The sequence below is a fragment of the Dipteris shenzhenensis genome, chromosome 15 (assembly GCF_047967505.1).
Source record: "Dipteris shenzhenensis isolate YYH24624 ecotype China chromosome 15, Dip_SZ_1.0, whole genome shotgun sequence".
Taxonomy (NCBI): domain Eukaryota; kingdom Viridiplantae; phylum Streptophyta; class Polypodiopsida; order Gleicheniales; family Dipteridaceae; genus Dipteris; species Dipteris shenzhenensis.
In genome coordinates, this window is record NC_141610.1 from 13231696 (window position 1) to 13238776 (window position 7081).

Below are 7081 nucleotides of genomic sequence, written 5' to 3' on the forward strand. Positions count from 1 at the left end.
GATTAGCTAGAGTGTCTAGACCGCTTGATAGCTTTGTTCCAGCTAGAGGGCCTAGACCGCCTAATAGGTTTGTTCCAGGGGTAGACTATGTGATGCTTACTGATTGCAAGGAGCCTTCTTACTACAGAAAGGCTATGATGTGTGAGGATCAGTGCAAGTGGGAGTATGCTATGCAATAAGAGATGAATTTACTCATGAAGAATAAGACTTGGGACTTGGTTTCTTTGCCACATGGAAAGAGAGCATTGCCATGTTAATGGGTCTATAAGATGAAGGTCACAAGTGATGATGTGTCCAAGTACAAAGTCCGTTTGGTTGCTAAAGGATTCAACCAAGAGAAGAGTGTGGAATTCGATGAGATCTTCTCTCCGGTTGTGAATGTGACCACACTTAGATACATACTTGGACTTGTGGTAGTAGACGATATGTAGCTTATGGAGATGGATGTCAAGACAACTTTCTTACACATGGGGATCTGCATGAGGAAATTTACATTATGCAACTAGAAGGCTTTGAACAAAAGGGTGAATAAAATTTGTTTTGTAAGCTCAAAAAGAGTCTCTATGGCCTTAAGCAAGTGCCAAGACAATCAGAAGTTTGATGCTTTCATTTGGTCCTAGGGTTTCAGAAGGAGTGAAATCGATCATTGCCTCTACACTAAAAGGGCTAAGGATAATGGTATGATACTCCTGGCACTTTATGTGGATGATATGCTATTGACTATAGCAAGAGCACTCATGAGCTAGATGCATTAAAGGACAAGTTGTATGAGGCCTTTGACATGAAGGATTTGGAACCTGCATGTCATATACTTGGTATGTGCATCACGCGTGAGGAGTAGGAAACTCCTTTGGCTTTCACAGGAGTATGTTACAAAAGTATTGAAGTGTTTCAATATGGAGTGGGGGAAGGTAGTAAGTACTCTATTGCCTCCATATGTGAAATTGAGTTAGGCAAATAATCCAAAATCAGATGAGGAGAGGGCCATGATGGCCAACGTTTCTTATGCATCAGTGGTTGGGAGTCTTATTAATGCTATGATAGCTACTAGACTAGACATTGCATTTGTAGTGGGAGTTGTTAGCCACCGGTATATGGCTAATCCAGGAAAGAGGCATTGGGAGGAAGTTAAGTGCAGCATGAGGTACATGAAGGATACCAAGGAGATATGCATCTGCTTTAGTAGAGGAGAGATGTGTGACTTGGGTACATAGATTCAGACTATGTAGAGCGTGAGACCCACTTCTAGTTACATGTTGACCTTTGCAGGTGGCGTAGTGTCATGGATGTCTCATGCACACAAGTGTGTTGCTTTGTCTACCACATAAGCCAAGTATGTTGAAGCCACAGAGAGTTACAAGGAGGCTATATGGCTTGATCGGCTATTGGGAGACTTGTGGATTCATACAGGTGTATTAACATTGCATAGTGATTCCATGAGTGCTATTCAGCTAGCACGGAATCTAGTCTTTCATGCAAAGACCAAACACACTGAGATCATGTACTATTTCATCAGGGAGGTACTTGAGGACAAGCGCATAGAGCTTGTCAAGGTTCATATAGATGATAACCCTACATATATGCTAACAAAGAGTCTACCTAGTTAGCGGTTTGACTATTGTCATGTCTTGATGGGCAATGGATAGTATGTCCACTGGTTGTTCTCCCTTAAAGGCACATTGTCCTTTAAGTGGTAGGTTGTGGGGATTAAAGGTCACTATGCCTTAACCCCGGTTATGTACACAATACTCAACATATATATGAATGACATAGAAGATAAGGGTGGTTCAGCACCCACAAATCTGTGTGTTCCTCTCTAGCTCTCATTCTCTCTTGTTTTCGCTTCCATTGTGAACTCACATTACCTGCTCCTGGGCTGCGAGAATCATCATTTGTGGTGCCATTTCTACCGGCTTCTCCTTCACTTGGCACAATAGCTCTACTAGATCTTGAGGCAAGGGGACCAGTTTTGAACTTATAGGTTGTTTTTCTCTGTAGGCCGTCTCCTCTGCTCTATTTATGATAACTGGTGGCACTGGCTTGGTGTGGCATTCCTTTAACCAAGAACCCATATGCAAAGGTAACACGAGTGGAGCACGTGATCTCGAGGGATGGAAAAGAAGCCTCCCTGTGGCTTCTAAGCTATGAATGCATAAGAGGGACATGCATGTCCCCCTCTTTTTCCATGGGTACCTGATGCCTTGCTTTCATAACACTGCAGGGGGGGGTAGTCACTTTTGACCATGATAGAGGAGAAGGCTCTATGCTCTTTGTCTTTATCTAGAGATGGAAAGGTAGTTTTGTCTTCAAGATCTAAGTTTGTGTCAAAAAACAAGGACAAAGGCAACAAGACTTTTGCCTCAATAGCATGTCCTATTTGCAAAGCGCTATCCAACATAACCTGACTGTGCTGAAAAGCATCATCTTTGTTATTAGATTGGATACCATATTGCCTGATAGCTTGAAGATGTGAAGGGGAGTAGTGAATGTGGTCTCAAAGCAAGAGACCACCATCCACATTGCTACCATCACCACCATCACCCTCCTCCATCTCCCAGCCAAAAGTTATCTTCCATGATGAGATTTTTGAGTGAAAGTATACAATCAAATACAAGCCAATAGGGGGTGGCATCAAATTGGAGGTAAAGAACAAGTCCAAATGGCTTGAATGGAATGATAAAGGTTTGCAATAGTCCAATTTTTAAGGTATCTAATAGTATTAGGTAAACAAAATAGCTTACGTGAAGATGCACTGACTACTAGGTTCCAAATTCACAGCCAAAAATAATGTTATAAAATAAAATTTAAGAGTAAGAAACATTCAATGAATGGCCATCATGGGCATCAAAATAAGGTCTTCATTGTTCTTGATATGAAGTGAGAAGTGGACTTCCAAGTAGAGGGATGGATGGAAATGATGAACATTAGGAAATGGATTCCCAAGTAGAGGGATGCATGGAAAATGCAGTGAGAAATGGATTCCCAAGTAGAGGGATGCATGGAAAATGCAGTGAGAAATGGACTCCCAAGTAGAGGGATGTATAAAAAATGAGGAACATTGGCACAACCAAGATAAGCATGACTGTGGAATTATTGGATGATGAGGATGGATGGCCCCAATCTCCTAGATGTGACTCATGAGGTGATGTATATTGCCCTAGATGCAACAAAATCCTCAAAGCTTGGTCTAGGCCATCTTTTTTATTGCCTAGGTATGGTGCTCTTGCATATGAGGCACATGGAATGGAGAATCACAAGAGGCTTATTATTCAACCTACTACTAGTGCTTCACATTGTATTCCAAGAGCTACCCAGTGTAATCAACACCAAGGCGCCATGTGATTCCATGTATGGGATAATGCTAATGATGAAGAGTAGTAGTATTGGTATGCATAGTCAAGCCTATATACCATATACCTAGGTGCATTGAGGAATGTCAAAAGTGTCAAGGAGCTTCCATAGGATCAACACCAATGGGAGGATTGCTCATATACTAATGGTTAGTAATAGTACCCTCAATTTGATCAAGTAATATGGTCTTGCAAAGTGAAACTTGAAGCCACTAAGGTTGACCATAGGTTAAGAGTGGGGGTTTTCAATGGATAACGCATGATTAGTGGAGCTTGTTGCTAAAGGAAATATGAATCATACCACATGTGCATTGATTACAAATATCTCAATAAGGCCACTTTTGAAAACAAGTTTCCAATCCCAAGTACTGATGACCATTGGGTGAACTCAAGGGTGCTCAACTATTCAGTCAAATAGTTTTGAGGTTAGATTCCACCACATCAAGGATTGATGATTGTTGGGGGAACTCAAGGGGCCTAGTTGTTCACTCATATAGATTTTATATCAAGGTGAATGAGAGTGATAAGCACCATGATAGCTGCCACATAGTAAGTTCAAGATGATTCCATTTGGATTCACTAACGCAAAGGCCACCTTTTGGGAACTAATGAACAAGATACTACAGCCACTTTGATTTTTGGTATATGTTTCTTTTCTTTGATGATATTCTCATTTATAGCAAGAGTAAGTATGAGCACATTGATCATGTGAGAAAAGGGATGTGAAGCTTGAAATTGCATTGAGTTTACAATAAGACCAACATATGCACCTTTATGGCAAAGGTTGAATATATGGGCCACATTGTGTGCAAAATGGGATTGCAAAGGCAAAGTGTATGAGCAAATGGACATGATTGCATAACCCCCACTCACATGAGAGGATTTTAAAATCTACCTAAATTTACAAATGATTCATATGATATTTTACAAAAAGCTCATGCCTTTTTATGGTCAAAGGAAGCACATGGCTTTGAAAATCTATAATTTGGGTTGATTGATGCCCCATATGACTTTCACAAGGGAAAAAGAAAATCTGGTTGCATATGCTTTGTCCAAAAAGTTGGTTTGCATACTGATAATATGCATGGTTAGGTATCTTGAGTAGCAATGTCCTAGACATGTTATGTTGGGTACTATATAGCAATTCGAGAAGTGATACAAGCTTATACTAGTAGGAAAAACTAAAAACTATGCATTTGCTACACATTTGCTAGCTCCAAGCCTACATGTCCTTGTAAATAATCCCCCCCTCTCCTCTCTCTCTCTCTCTATCTCTCTCTCTCTCTCTCTCTCTCTCTGTGTGTGTGTGCTAGTGATGGTGCAGGTATTGTGGAATCTGGATGGTGTTCTAGTTGGTGATCAAGCTACTCTTGTTGCTCATGCTGATGTTGTAGGTTGCTAATGGAGGTTATGGAGTTTTTGTTATTGCTGATGGTGCTTCATTGTGGAATTTGTGTGATGGTTTTGATGATGATGGAGCAATTGTATCAGGTTTTGTGAAGTGGTTTTGAGAGCATGTTAAGTGTTTTCAAAGAAAAAGTCGTTTTTTGAGCTTTTTCCTATTCCGTTCGACGACAAAGACTCCGTATTGACTTGTAGAGGCAACCATTGCCTGCTTTTGGTGTCCATTTCACTTTGGCAGCTTGGAAACACCTTCATTCTTGAATTTGGGATCATTTCATTGGATTTCTAACTCACTGTGTCAGTTTCAACGTTTTTCTGCCCGGGTGTTGGAACTCAAGTTTGGAGCAACCATTTGTAGATCTGTCAGTTCCGATGGGCTCAGGAGGTCCTAAAACTTCTATGTTGCTCATCATTCATGATTCGGTGGACTATTTTCAGAGTTATAGATCTCTGTGCATTTGATTTCGTCTCTTTGGTATGCATTTTGCGTTCTAAGGTTTTGAAACCTTAGATTTATGCCACATGGCAGTGGATAAGTGTTGACTCCCATTTCTCACTCATCGGTTGGGATTTTGGAGTTCCAGTAGAAGAGAGATATTTGCAAATTTTCTTGCTGAGTCCGATTATGCAATGGCGCCCATGTTTTGAGGCATCTCAAGTTCTATTTTTAGTAGCGGTCATTGCCGTAGGACCATGATTTCTTGAGCATACCTTATGAAGATCACTCTGGTTGCAGTTTGAGCCGTGTGCACTCATTCATGGTGTACATTGGATTGCAGTGGATGATTTATAGGCCATTTGGATGCATTGTGATCCTTATTAGATGCGCTAATAGGCCCAGATTACCTTGTGGGATGCTATTTTTTAGGGACGCTTTTCACATGGATGCTATTTTATGTTGAGGGACAGCCATTTGACACATTGCAGTTAATGCACTGATAGTGTTATGCTCTCTTGGATGAGATATTGTTGATGTATATGCCCATAGACGGTGTTTATGCTTGAGCCATTTGGCACTTATTGGCATTTTGGATTGCCATTGCAGTTGGCATTTTCTTTTGGGCCAGATTTGCTCCTATGGATGCATAGTACATGCACATGAGTCAACTGTATCTTTTGATTCTTTGAGCTTTGAGTTTTGGTGATATTTCACTCTATTGTGGCATACACATTTGGGTGCACCTGGTATTTGGTGTGATTCTCTCTTGCAGGCACTAGCATTTGGGATTTTGCTTTATTTACATCATGGCATCCTCTTCCATGTTTGAAAAAGAGTTTTTCAACATTAAAAAGTTTGATGGGACAAACTTTTCTTTGTGGAAAGAACAGATAAGGGATGTGCTTATTCAAAAGAAGCAGATAAAACCCTTGCAAGGGATTGCAGCTAAGCCTACAGCTATGTCCACATATGAATGGAATGAGTTGGATGCATTGGCAAAGTCTACCATTAGACTTCATCTTGGGGAGACAGTTTATTTCACAGTAGTCAATGAAAAGACTACGAAAGCTTTATGGAAAAAGCTATGTGCTACATATGAGAAAGGGACCGTCTCAAACAAAGTCTATCTCATGAAGAGATTGTTTGAGCTACACATGGAGTGAGTATCCATAGCTTTGCACTTGAATGAATTTAATATCATTTTCAATCAGCTTCAAGCTCAAAAGATGAATTTCAATGCGGAAATGAGGGCAATATTTCTCTTATTCTCATTACCATCCTCATGGGATACTTTTCGTACTGCTATCAGTAACTCTACACCCGGTGGAATATTGAACTTTGATGATGTGGTTGGTAGCTTGTTGGTCGAGGAGATTAGACGAAAGTCAATGGAAGACGACAAGCAGGATGCAGCCTTAAATGTGCAAAGGGGTAGTCACAGTCCAGAGGGAAGTCCCATAGCAAGTCCAGGGCACGGAACATTGAGTGTCACTATTGTGGCAAGAAGGGCCACATGAAAAAGGATTACTACAAGCTTAAAAGAGAGCAAAAGGATAAGAAAAAGAATGTAAATTGGGGTGCAAATTAGAAGGAAGAGAGTCCAAGGGAGAACAAAGGAAAAGTGAAGATCGAGGAGATCAATGCAGTCACACATGATAGTGACAATGACATTCTCTTCATGCCTAGTTTATCTGCAGAGTTGCTTACCACTTCAGATGATGCATATTCCCAAGATTGGATTTTGGATTCTGGTGCTTCATTCCATGTTACTCCCCATAGGGAATGGTTCTCCACTTATGATAGTGGAAAGACAGGTTGTGTGCATCTTGGAAATGACTATGCAGGTGACATAATGGGAGTAGGTGACATAAAGTTTTCTTTTGTAAAT